This window comes from Schistocerca serialis, chromosome 12, assembly GCF_023864345.2.
Source record: "Schistocerca serialis cubense isolate TAMUIC-IGC-003099 chromosome 12, iqSchSeri2.2, whole genome shotgun sequence".
Lineage (NCBI taxonomy): Eukaryota > Metazoa > Arthropoda > Insecta > Orthoptera > Acrididae > Schistocerca > Schistocerca serialis.
This window is the reverse complement of record NC_064649.1, coordinates 90,975,487-90,989,896: the sequence shown is the minus strand read 5'-3', so window position 1 is coordinate 90,989,896 and position 14,410 is coordinate 90,975,487. Positions and strand designations below refer to the sequence as shown.

At 42.7% G+C, this 14,410-nt stretch overlaps 1 non-coding gene across 1 annotated transcript; it reads right to left on the bottom strand.

Annotated features, from left to right (window-relative positions):
* Nucleotides 1-9,637: 9,637 nt before the first annotated feature.
* Nucleotides 9,638-9,712, bottom strand: Trnat-ugu (transfer RNA threonine (anticodon UGU)). The gene has a single exon. It is a non-coding gene; the product is annotated as a tRNA-Thr (tRNA).
* Nucleotides 9,713-14,410: the final 4,698 nt, after the last annotated feature.

Sequence of the window (14,410 nt, the reverse complement as noted above, 5' to 3'; positions counted from 1 at the left end):
AAACTACGGCCCTAAATAGAAGTTCGCTGCTCATGTCCTTGTTTCAGTCGATGGCACATTGTTTATTTCGGCTGTGAAGCGTATGACTTCTGATTCACCCGGCATAAATCAGTCTGCTATGCTTAGGACAGCTGCGTTCATTATTGTGAAATTGCGATACTTTGTTGATGTCGGCTGTGCACCAATAGCCTCTCCAGTACGGCTTTCAACTGTTCATACTTCGTAAAACTATTTTTGGTGCTGTGTTTGTTTATGCTGGCAAGCCCTGAACACACACACCAAGACAGCATTAGTTTCCTTTGTTGCAATTTTTTATTGAATCTAATGATACATTTCCATGGAATATTTAAATGTGTTTTGAGATCTTAGTTCAAAACAAATAATTTTCCTATGATCAACATGGATTGTAATGCTTTCCAGATGTCAGTAGAAAGCTACAAAAGATACAAAACGACTGCGAAAAAAGCCATAATTCTAATAGTCAGCTAAATCACTCACTTGCCAGCTAAACTGCAGTCTGGAACCGCAAGACCGCTACGGTCGCAGGTTCGAATCCTGCCTCGGGCATGGATGTTTGTGATGTCCTTAGGTTAGTTAGGTTTAACTAGTTCTAAGTTCTAGGGGACTAATGACCTCAGCAGTTGAGTCCCATAGTGCTCAGAGCCATTTGAACCATTTTTTGCCAGCTAAACGGTATGAAAGAGAAGCCGGAGCTAGCTCTAAAAACCTGTTTGACAAAACTGCTCATAACTTTGAACAATGCTAATTCGCAACAGTCACAAGCATGCATCTACACCGGTACTATGATGTCACAGGCAAAACAAATGCCCCCACTAGAAACATATTGTGACATGATCTATCCGTTGTGAGCACCACCACAGTTTACGCATTGTTAGTCTCGTAAATATTAGAGATTCAAATCTGGCGGTGTTTCGACACACAAAAAAGTTCGATCGATGAGCGAATAGACGTATTCACTCCAAATCTTAAAAAGTGGGAGGAAACTCAATCAGTGAGAGAACTGCAGGCGAGCAACTTTACCACCACAATGGCCGCGCCATTCACCCTGGCCCCTGTTCACAGTAGACCAAATAGGGGATTGTGGAACCGTGTTACGCGCCCGCCTACACGAAATAGATTGCGGGCAATAACGCTTGTAATTGGTCGCTCGCCTCCACTGCGTCACACAAGAGCGATTTGCCGAACAGTTTCAATCAGTATACAGGGTGTTACAAAAAGGTACGGCCAAACTTTCAGGAAACATTCCTCACACACAAAGAAAGAAAATATGTTATGTGGACATGTGTCTGGAAACGCTTACTTTCCATGTTAGAACTCATTTTAGTTTCGTCAGTATGTACTGTACTTCCTCGATTTACCGCCAGTTGGCCCAATTGAAGGAAGGTAATGTTGACTTCGGTGCTTGTGTTAACATGCGACTCAATGCTCTACAGTACTAGCATCAAGCACATCAGTACGTAGCATCAACAGGTTAGTGTTCGTCACGAACGTGGTTTTGCAGACAGTGCAGTGTTTACATATGCGGAGTTCGCAGATACCCATTTGATGTGTGGATTAGCACGGGGCAACAGCCGTGGCGCGGTACGTTTCTATCGAAACAGATTTCCAGAACGAAGGTGTCTCGACAGGAAGACGTTCGAAGCAATTGATCAGTGTCTTATGGAGCACGGAACATTCCAGCCTATGACTCGCGACTGGGGAAGACCTAGAACGACGAGGACACCTGCAATGGACGAGGCAATTTTTCGTGCAGTTGACGATAACCTGAATGTCAGCGTCAGAGAAGTTGCTGCTGTACAAGGTAACGTTGACCACGTCACTGTTTGGAGAGTGCTACGGGAGAACCAGTTGTTTCCGTACCATGTACAGCGTGTGCAGGCACTATCAGCAGCTGATTGGCCTCCACGGGTACACTTCTGCGAATGGTTCATCCAACAATGTGTTCTCTTGACGGATGAGGCTTCATTCCAACGTGATCAAATTGTAAATTTTCGTAATCAACATGTGTGGACTGACGAAAATCCGCACGCAATTGTGCAATCACGTCTCAACACAGATTTTCTGTGAACGTTTGGGCAGGCATTGTTGGTGATGTCTTGATTGGGCCCCACGTTCTTCCACCAACGCTCAATAGAGCGGGATACTCTACCTGTGCTGCTAGAACATGTGCCCTTACAAGTACGACACAACATGTGGTTCATGCACGATGGAGCTCCTGCACATTTCAGTCGAAGTGTTCGTACGCTTCTCAACAACAGATTCGGTGACCGATGGATTAGTAGAGGCGGACCAATTCCATGGCCTCCACGCTCTCTTGACCTAAACCCTTTTGACTTTCATTTATGGGGGCATTTGAAAGCTCTTGTCTACGCAACCCCGGTACCAAATGTAGACACTCTTCGTCCTCGTATTGTGGGCGGCTGTGATACAATACGCCATTCTCCAGGGCTGCATCAGCGTATCAGGGATTCCATGCGACGGATGGTGGATGCATGTATCCTCGCTAACGGAAGACATTTTGAACATTTCCTGTAACAAGTGTTTGAAGTCACGCTGGTACGTTCTGTTGCTGTGTGTTTCCATTCCATGATTAATGTGATTTGAAGAGAAATAATAAAATGAGCTCTAACATGGAAAGTAAGCGTTTCCGGACACATGTCCACATAACGTATTTTCTTTCTTTGTGTGTGAGGAATGTTTTCTGAAAGTTTGGCCGTACCTTTTTGTAACACCCTGTATAGAACGTCACACTCGTGAAGTTTTGATATGAATAATGAACTGCTTTGGTTTAGCAGTAGTGACAGTTGGTTCTGATGGCTCTAAGCACTATGGGACTTAATATCTAAGGTCATCAGTCGCCTAGACTTAGAACTACTTAAACCTAACTAACCTAAGAACATCACACACATCCATGCCCGAGGCAGAATTCGAACCTGCGACCGTAGCAGCTGCGCGGTTCCGGACTGAAGCGCCTAGAACCGTTCGGTCACAGCGGCCGGCAGTGACAGTTGGTCTCCGAATGTGAAGTAATGCTTGCAACAAAACAAAAACAAAAAAAGAATGGAATAATAAATGGAGCAAGCAATGAAGGAAAATAACGGAAAATTTCCAGAAGAAATTTATGTTCAGAGAGAAGACATAAAAACTTTGAAGTTTTTGATATTGTTATTGTGTCAGTGACAGCAAAGAACTTGGACAAGTAGTTGAACAGCATAGACATTGTCTTGAAAGGGGGAAATAATGCGCACATCAACAAAAGCAAAACAAGGATAGTGCAATGTAGTGGAATTAAATCAGGTTATGGAGAGGAAATTAGAAGAGGAAACGAAATAACAAAAGTAGTAGATGAGTTGTTCGATTTGCTCTGCAAAATAAGTGACATGGAAGATGTAAAATGTAAACTGGGTATGTCAAAAAAAGTATTCTGAAGAGGGGAAATTTATTAATATCAGTATAGATTTAAGTGTTAGGAAGCCGTTTGTAAAGGAATTTGTCTGCAGTGTAACCATGTATGGAAACGAGGAACTGAAACGCGGGCGATAAATAGTTTAGACAATAAGAGAATAGAAGCTTTTGAAATGTGGTGTTACAGAAGAATGCTGAAAATTTGATTGGTAGATTAAGTAAATAATGAGGAGGTACTGAATAGACCTGGGGAGAAAAGAAATTTTTGGTACACAACTTGACCGAAAGACGGGATCGGCTGATAGGACACATTCACATTCTGAGACGTCAAGGGATCACGAATTTAGTACTGGAGGGAAGTGTGGGGGATAATAATCGTTGAGGGAGACCGAGAAATCAATACACTAAGCAGATTCAGTGGGTTGTGGGTTGCAGGAGTTACTCGTAGATTAAGAGGCTTGCATAGGAAAGAGTGGCATGAAAGCTGCATCAAACCAGTATTCGGATTGAAGACAACGACAACAACAATAAACGGAACTGAAATTTATCAGCCTTGTTTTGGAAGGTTTTTCTTGGGATCTGCAGACTGTCTTACCGAAAAATAAAGTAATTAACATAGAGTGCCGGCCGGTGTGACCGAGCGGTTCTAGGGGCTTCAGTCTGGAACCACGCGACCGCTACGGTAGCAGGTTCGAATCCTGCCTCGGGCATGGATGTGTGTGATGTCCTTAGGTTAGTTAGGTTTAAGTAGTTCTAAGTTCTAGGGGACTGATGACCTCAGACGTTAAGTCCCATAATGCTCAGAGCCATTTGAACCAATTAATATAGAGGTATAAAATTTAGGGAATACGTTTGTCTCTGAAACATATTTAAGTGATTAACGTTACACGGTCACAGGTTAACGCAAGCGGGAGGCAAGCCACTGCAAATGAGAAATGCTGGTACATTAATAACCGGTATAACAACCAGAATGTCGAAGCTAGCATGCAAACGTGCATGCATTGTGATGTACAAGTGCCGGGTGTCAATTCGTGGGATGGAGTTCTATATCTACATCTACATATATACTCCGCTGGCCACCAAGCGGTGTGTGGTGAAGGGTACAATTCGCGCCAAAGCCATATTCCCCCCATCCCCCTCTGTTCCACTCGCGGATCGCGCGAGGGGAAAACGACTGTCTGAACGCCTCAGTACGTGCTCTAATTTCCCTTATCTTTGAATGGTGATCATTACGCGATTTGATAGTTGGTTGCAATAATATATGCTCTTCGGCGAATATCGGATTTGGGAATTTAGTTAGCAGCCCCTTCCGTTTAGCGCGTCGTCTATCTGCAAGTGTGTCGTACTTCAAACTTTCTATGAGGTTTGTAACGCTCTCGCGATGGCTAAATGTACCAGTCACGAATATTGCCGCTGCTCTTTGGACCTTCTCAATTTCCTGAATCAGACCCAACTGGTAAGGGTCCCATACAGACGAATAATACTCTAAGACTGGACGAACTAACGTATAGTAAGCAATTTCCTTTGTTGAAGGACTGCATCCCTTCAGAATTCTACCAATAAACTGCAAGCTAGAGTTCGCCTTGCCCGTTACTTGTGTAATCTGATCATTCCATTTAAGATCATTTCGAATAGTCACACCCAGATACTTGACAGATGTTACCACTTCCAAGGAGTTGACATTTATTTTGTACACAGTCCGCAGCTCGTGGTCGTGCGGTAGCGTTCTCGCTTCCCGCGCCCGGGTTCCCGGGGTCGATTCCCGGCGGGTTCAGGGATCTTCTCTGCCTCGTGATGACTGGGTGTTGTGTGATGTACTTGGCTTAGTTAGGTTTAAGTAGTTCTAAGTTCTAGGGGACTGATGACCATAGATGTTAAGTCCCATAGTGCTCAGAGCCTTATTTTGTACTCGTACATTAATGAGGTTCAAAATGGTTCAAATGGCTCTGAGCACTATGGGACTTAACATCTGTGGTCATCAGTCCCCTAGAACTTAGAACTACTTAAACCTAACTAATCTCACACACATCCATGCCCGAGGCAGGATTCGAACCTGCGACCGTAGCAGTCGCGCGGTTCCGGACTGAGCGCCTGAACCGCTAGACCACCGCGGCCGGCCATTAATGAGGATTTTCGCCTTGTTATACGCAGTTGGTTACACTTACTAATATTGAGAGATAGCTGCCAGTCATTTTCTGCAAATCCTTATTGATTTGTTCACAACTTCCGTGTGATACTACTTTCCTGTAGACTACAGTATCATCGCAAACAGTCTAATGCGGTTGTCAACCAGATCGTTTATGTAAATCGTAAAAAGCAGCGGACCTATTACTCTGCCTGTCGAACTTGATCGGTCAGTACAGGGACGATGAATGCTGGTTGTGGATAAGGCTGGAGTTTTCACCCGATGATGTCCAGTATGCGCTCGAGTGGAGATAGATCTAGCGAACCTAGAGCATGTTGGGTTTACAACAGCAGTTTCTGATGATATTGTGATTCCGTCAGAGACAGTAAAGAACTTGGACGAGTAGATGAACAGCACAGACAGTCTCTTTAAAGGGGGAAATAACGTGAACATCAACAAATGCAAAACAAGGATACTGCGATGCATTCGCTTCAGAACTGTTCCAGTGATTCGACAGGCAGTTGACCGCTCCATTCGCACCGTCAACAGGACAGGCTCTGCTAACGGTATACTACGCCTTCCACATCGCTGGCAACGGGTTCTGCACAATGCTGGTGACTACTGCGAAGGACTGTAACAGGTGCGAACATGTAACTCTTTTGTATCGGTCGTGAATAAATAGTTGCCACTATTTGAGTTACAACCGTCGTACAATGACGGACTAACATCTCATCATCTCTTCTAGGTGCTTCACGTTTGTTGTCAGACGATGAAGGTTCTGTAAAGTCACAAGGGACTTAAGTGTAGCTGTAGATTATACATAGTGTTTCCGTAAGAGCGTGCAAAAATTTAACAGGACATAGAGGATGCTCCATTCAACAGTTTGAGGAACCTAGGGTCAGAGAATCCCGCTTATGGAGGTAATAAGAATAAAATCACATTCGTGTGTACTTTCTTATTTACATTATTTACAATTAACTGCAAATACCATCATTGACACCTGACACATTTGTACTGTACTTTACAAAATACACTGAAACTGAAGGTCATCGGCCTCAATGAAAGCGTGACGTCGCCGAATAAGAGTCTGACGCACCCTGACAAATATCCCTGATGTGTTTGGAATCGCATCACAGGCAGCTACAATTCTGGCAACTAATCCCATCTCCGTATCCACGTGCGTCTCATACATATGTGACGTTACGTATCTCCACAGAAAATAATCAAGGAATTCTGAGCACACCATGTAATAGGACCTCCCCTTCCAATCCAGCGACCAGGAAATACAGCACTGAGATGGTTGCGAACACCCACACTGAAGTGAGGCGGTGCACCGCCATGTTGTATCCATATCCTCCCACCAACAGCCAAGGGTGCGTTCTACAACAACTCAGGTAGTAGTCTTTGCCCGAACCTCAAGTACATAAAACCTGCATCATCACTTCCTAGTAATCACTCTCGTCTTCGTTGTTTCCTTCCAGGAAATAAAGAATGTACATGCAAATAAACAGCACTGTACGTGTAAACTTGTACCCATGTTAGTTGTGAATAAGCTGAAAAATAGTGATGCTAGAGAAAGCGTCAGATAAGTTGATTTCCATATCTCCTTAAGCTGACTTCTCCCACCCCAAGTTCCATACCTCAAATTATATACTTATATGGATACGCTGTCTTTTCTTTCGAACATATATATATATACATATATACATATATATATATATATATATATATATATATATATATATATATATATATACTTACTTACTTATCGCGAATGGACCCAGAAGGATCACGCAAAGCTTTCTGACGTCGTTTCTTCCATACTTCTTTCATTCGTTCTCCATGTTTTCTTTTTCTTTCTTCTGTCCATTTTGTTCCTGGTCTCTTTAGTGCTTCCTTCTCCGACAATACAATCCACTTTTCCACCTTATTTCTAAAAGTTTTTCTATCTTTGACATCTTTAAGTTCAATATTTGCTTTATGTAAATCTAATTTTACTTGGCTAATCCATGGTGTTGTTGATTTGACTTTTTCTATGTAAGTGAGAATTCTGTTGGTGAGTCGCGTGGGGCGAAGTCTAGTGACATGTCCATAAAATTTTAATCTTCGCCTTCTTATGTCTGCTGCCAGGTTTGATATAGTTTCTGTGGTTCTTCTTGATTGTATCCGGTATCCTTCTTCTGTTAATTTTGGACCTAAAATCTTTCTCATAATTTTGCGTTCTTCTTTTAGTATTTTTTCTAAATCACATTTTGTGTGGAGTGTGAGCGTTTCACTAGCATATAGTGCTGCTGGCTTAATTACTGCGCAGTAGTGTCCGATTTTTGTGTTCGAGGAGATGCATTTTTTATTGTATATTTCATGTGTCATACCATATGCTCTCTTCATTTTCTGTTGTCTGATCTGTGCAACTTTCTCTCCTCCGGTTGGCTCCAAAATTTCACCTAGGTATTTAAAATGTTTTACTCTATTTATTTTTCCATATTTTGTGTTCAAACTGTGTATATGGAATTTCGTACAGAAAAATTCTGTCTTTTGAAACGAAATTTGTAAACCTACTTTATCCGCGCATTCCTTAAGGATCTCTAGTTGTTTGGTGGCGATTTCTTCATCATCTGCAAGTATGGCCAAGTCGTCCGCGAATGCTAAACAAGATATCTCCACGTTGTCTTTGGTTCTACCAAGATGGATTGGTTTCCAGTAGGATTGATTTTTTAATTCTTTTTCCCATTCCTTAATGACTTTATCCAAGACTATATTAAACAGAAGTGGAGATAGCCCGTCACCTTGACGTACTCCAGTTTTTATGAGAAAAGGTTCAGAGATTTCTCCCCTGAATTTAACTTTAGATACAGTGTCTGTCAGTGATTCTTTGATAAGCCTTAGTGTTTTGGAGTCAAGTCCAAGTTCCTCTAAAATGTTAAACAAAGATTGCGTGTCAATTGAGTCATAGGCTTTCTTAAAATCTACAAATGTACAAATTATGGGGGCATTTCTAATTGCTTTGTGTTTTAATATTGTCTTTAAATTAAATATTTGTTCTATGCATGAGCGACCGGGGCGGAAGCCTGCTTGATAATCACCAATTTGGCGTTCCAGCTGCTCTTGTGTTCTTTTCAGCAGGCATGTTGAGAGAATTTTGTAGGTGACTTGTAAAAGTGAGATTCCCCTGTAGTTATTGACATTTGTTCTGTCTCCTTTTTTATGTAACGGGTGAATGAGGGCACATTTCCAATCCTCTGGTAATTTTTCTGTTTCCCATATTTTTGTTATTATTTTTGTGAGCTCTTGCAACGTCTTTGGTCCTAGGTTTTTTAATAGCTCTGCAACAATGCCATCTTCGCCAGATGTTCTATTATTTTTTAAGTTTTTAATGTGACATTTGATTTTTTCCTGTGTTGGTGGTAATGAATCCGGTTGAGCGTTGGCACAGATTTCTTTGGGAAACCTTAAACTAGGTTCTGGGCAATTTAGTAGGTTAGAAAAATATTGAGCCAATACTTGACAGTTTTCCTGGTTTGTTAGGGTTAATTTACCATCTGGTTATATATATATATATATATATATATATATATATATATATAACTGAATAAAAATTTGCAAGGTGCACATATCTTGAGTGAACTTTAACTTGCTCTAATATAAACAGACCTTCGATATTCAATACATACGTGGCACCTTTGACATAATGCGCCATATCTTTGGACTCTGACATCTTTGTAGTACCTTCGTTCTATTCTCTCGGTGCGCACCTTTTGTACTGCCGTGTTGTTCTCGCTTAATTCAGTGCTAAATAAATGTATAAATGACGTCTAAATTGTGTTGTTACCACCTACAATACGTGATAACCACAGTGGTGACCCCAACATCGTCATCATATGTTCTTGAGTTATTTCGTGCTTCTATTCATCATTAACAGCCTTCGTGTAGCAACCCACATTGTCTTCGGAACAATGGACCTACCAGTGTCTTTTGCTGCTAGTACTACGCATTCTATTAACTGTGTAGAACGAAATTAGAATTGTATTAATACCTTCAGCTGCTAACGGGCGTTGATATATATCAACGGGTACAGTTGAATATGTGTGCCCCGACCGAGACTCGAACCCGGGATCTCCTGCTTACATGGCAGACGCTCTATCCATCTGAGCCACCGAGGGCACAGAGGATAGTGCGACTGCAGGGACTATCTCGCGCACGCCTCCTGCGAGACCCACATTCTCACCTTGTATGTCCACACACTACATTCGTAGTGTCCCACCCCCACACACTCATTACTTGTCGAAGACATTCTTACCAAGTCCTGTAAGAGTTCAGGGAATATGTGTGCATCCGCACAGAAGAAGGTCATGGCCGGTGTTGCCAGAACTATGTACTTATGCGGATATGGTGTCTGTTCTTTCGGACATGTCCGAAAGAAGAGACACGATTGATGACCTGCAGCCGTCTATAACACATATTCCTCGAACTCTTAGGGACTTGGTAAGAATGTCTTCCACGAGCAATGCGTGTGGTGGGGTGGGCCACTACGAATGTACTGTGTGGACTGTAAGGTGAGAATGTGGGTCTCGCGGGAGGCGTGTGCGAGATAATTGTGCAGTCGCACTATCCTCTGTGTCTGCGGTGGCTCAGATGGATAAAGCGTTTGCCATGTGAGCAGGAGATCCCGGGTTCGAGTACCGGTTGGGGTACACATTTTCACTTGTCTCCGTTGATATATATCAACGCCCGTTAGCAGCTGAAGGTATTAATACGATTGCAATTTCTTTCTACCACAAATTGTTCAGTGGAGCATTCTCTATGCTCTTTTACATTTTTGCACTTTACAGAAACACCCGGTATATGACTTAAAACTTTAAATTAAAATTAACATTTTGTTTAGAAGTTAAAAAATTTAGTAACGTCCGTAGTTGTTTCATAAACAACTCAAAATCACAAGCTGGAGCTCAGTACTTTGTGACTATTGCCATGAACTGACCATGAATTTCTACACGTACATCAAAGCTTCAAAATGCTGCCCAGTGTAAAATTTTGAGTATCACTGTTTTTGTATTTGTATTCCTTCTTAATATAAATGACAAATCTGGTTTCAACTTCGCTTTTCAAATTGGTTTGCACTCCGTGAATAACTATAAATTCTAGAGTGAATTCCTGGCTTCACATGGGCAACAGGAAATGAAACAAAATTACATAAACTAGTAGCCGCCAGACAGCCATATTGCCACACGTAACCGATTTATCGCATGCGTCTGATTTGATTGGAAATTTCGAGCGATCGGTGATCGATCGCTGCAGTTCACAATTTGCGCGCACACGTGCGATCCTCGTACACATGGCGCAACGTAGCAACTGATTGCTGCGGTCCATCGCTCTTTTTTTTTTCTTTAATGTATTTCTATTCCACCCCCCCCCCCCCCCCAGAGGTGACGGGGGGGTCGGGGGGCTGGCTGCAGCATCCGTCGCCCTTTTCTTTTTTTTTTTTTTCAATTCCCCCCCCCCCCCCCCCCGAAGGGGGCGGGCTGGCAGCAGCTTACTACGCTGCTCTACAGCCTACTGACTTTTTTTTAAAAAAAGGAAGAAGAAAGAAACAAGGAAAAACAAGCGATAAAACGGTGATTTAAAGTGTAAAATGGCGTAAAAATGCGGAAAGTTAAAACAGAAAGCAAAAGGGGTTGGCAATGTTGTTAAAATACACAGGAATCAGACAAGTAACATAGTAGACACACAATTAAAAAAAAAAAAATGAACATGGCGACAGTCTGGTTTCTGTTCACAAGAGATAAAAAAAGCACACCCAGCGACAGTACGAAGGCTGTTCGCTACACTTCCCAAAAGACACAACACATAGCACTCACTGGAAAAACACAGCGTAAAACACTGCACGAAAATGGCGGCACAAAGATGGCACCCCCGATCCAAGGCAGAAGGGGGGGGGGACCTGGAGCAGGGGGGAAAACAAGGAGGGAGGAGAGGAAAAAACGAAAAAGGGGGGGGGGGAACCAAGGAGGGAGAGGACTAATAAAGGGGGAGAAGGGCAGACGCGAGAGGGAATGAGAGGAGGCAGAGGAGGGAAATGTAAAAGGACTCGGGGGAGAGAAGGGGGCAAAGAGAGGGGAGGTGGGGAAGAAAGAGGATGGAAGGGGGGGAGAGGGAGCCCGGGAAAAGGACAGAGGAAAGGCGGGGGAGTGAGGATCAGAGTTGATAGGAGGGATAAGTGGAGGGAGAGAGGGCATCATCCGGGAGGGGGAGTTGATGGAAGCCACCTTGGGAAAGGAGATGTAGGGTGTAGAGATGGAGGTAGGGAGGACACAACGGTGAAGACATGGCAGGGGGCGGGGATTGGAGAGGAGAGGAGCAATCAGGGGGTGAGGGGGTTCAAGACGGCGGGAGGTGTAGAGGATGCAGATATGTTCGAGGAATAGGAGCAGATGGGGGAAAGGAATTAGATCATAGAGGATCCGCGTGGGGGATGGGAGGCGTATACGGAAGGCGAGGCGGAGTGCATGACGCTCAAGGATCTGGAGGGACTTATAGAATTTGGGGGGGGGGGCTCCGTCGCTCAGATGTGGGGCCCTTAAAAAGTCCCCTCCCTTACACAGGCTCCAGTTTATCGGTCGTTTGACCGACCAATTTCGTGTCAGCCCACACACATCCCGAACGACTCACTCAGCGATTACAACGCCGGTGTGTAGCTATGATTTGTTCATCTTAAGTTTATTAAGTTTATGTTCTACGAGATCCCGCTTTGCTTTACACAGAAACAAAAACAGAGGTTTGCATTGGCTGTTTTAGGGGTAACAAGGCGAAAAAAACCGAGAGAAAGCAGTGGATAAAGAAATTGAAAACGCAAGGAAAGAAATTCACCCACATTCTATTACTTAAGCGACTGGAGTTGATTTTTGTAATTATCTAAGGATGAATGAATCACCCATTTCAGAGCTGCTGATGCTGTCGTTTATCGTCTAGTAAAGTCATCAGAAGATCAAAACAAACTGCAAAAGGATTTAAAAAAAAAAAAGATATCTGTATGATGCAAAAATTGGCAATTGACTCTAATTAAAGAACAGTGTGACGTCATCCTCATGAGTGCTGAAAGCAATCCGTTAAACGTTGGTTACACGATAAATCAGTCAAATCTAAAGACGGTAAATTTAACTACATCTCTAGGAATTACAGTTACGAACAACTTAAACGGGGAAGAACACACAGAAAATGTTGTGGGGAAGGCGAACCAAAGACTGCGTTTTACTGGCAGAACACTTAGAAGATGGAACAGATCTACGGGCTAAAGACACTGCCTACACTACTCTTATCCGTCATCTTTTGGAGTACTGTTCTGCGGTTTGGGATCCTTACCAGATACGATTAACAGGGTACATCGAGAAAGTTCAAAGAAGAGCAGCACATGTTGTGTTATTGAGAAATAGGAGAGAGAGTGTCGCTGACATGATACAGGATTTAGGGTGGACATCATTAAAACATAGGCGTTTTTCGTAGTGGCGGAATCTTCTCACGAAATTTCAATCACCAACTTTGTCCGCCGAATGCGAAAATTTTTTGCTAACGCCGATCTAAACAGGGAAAGTCAGCAGCTCGTGGTCCTGGGTTTGATTCCCGGCCGGGTCGGGGATTTTCTCCGCTCGGGGACTGGGTGTTTGTGTTCAAAAAATGGTTCAAATGGCTCTGAGCACTATGGGACTTAACATCTGAGGTCATCAGTCCCCTAGAACTTAGAACTACTTAAACCTAACTAACCTAAGGACATCACACATATCCATGCCCGAGGCAGGATTCGAAACTGCGACCGTAGCAGTCGCGCCGTTCCGGACTGAAGCGCCTAGAACTGCTCGGCCACCGCGGCCGGCGTTCTTGTGTTGTCCGCATCATTTCATCATTGATGACACTGGTGAGTATGAAATGCGTGAATGTTGGGACTTTGTACGGGCGCTGATAACCGCGCAGTTGAGCGCCCCACAAACCAATCATCATCATCTAAATAGGGAGAAACAATCATAATAAAATAAGGGGAATAAAAGTTGCACGGAATGATATAGGTGTTCGTTTTCTCTGATCGCTGTTCGAGATTGGAATAATATCGAATTATTGTGAAGATGGTTCGATAAACACATTGCCAGGCAGTTAAGTGTGATTTGCGGAAGATCCATGTAAATGCAGATGAAAGAGGCTGTAAGCCGCGAGGAGAGGCTGTTAGCTACATTACGGTTTCTAGCCAATGGCAGACGTTGAGAGGACTTCATATTCAGTGCTGTTGCACCTCAACAAATATTAACTAGAATGATTGCTGAAACCCGCAACGTAATTTATAGTTAAATAAAAATATGACATTTCAGTTTTTGATCGCTATTTTTTATTTTCAATGTCCGGTTTCCGGCTAGCTGCCCGTCTTCAGATCTGTTAGACAGAGAGATACAGTTAGTGATAGAAATACCTTAGTATACAAAGAGAAATTTTGGAACGTATTAAATGCCTACATACCATTTATTGCTGTTACGGAGTAACTTGTCAATACAGAACTATCGGTTCGCTGTCATAACTATAGGAAATTTTAATCTGTTAGAACCTTATATCGCAGTTTTAGAGAAACCTGATTGGTAACAGTAAAAAATGCCCTCTACCTATAAGAATTGTGCAAATATTATTATTTCACCGTACATATTAATGGCGAAAATACTTTTTAATAAAACAATTTTTAAAGTAATAACATATGAATAATCTTTTTTTGAGTGGACCATGAACCGAAATAATTTATACTAATTTAAAATTTCTTTATATCTTTGTATACTATCTCTATTGTTAATTATATTTTTAACTTTGTCTGACAGATCTGAAGATGGGCAG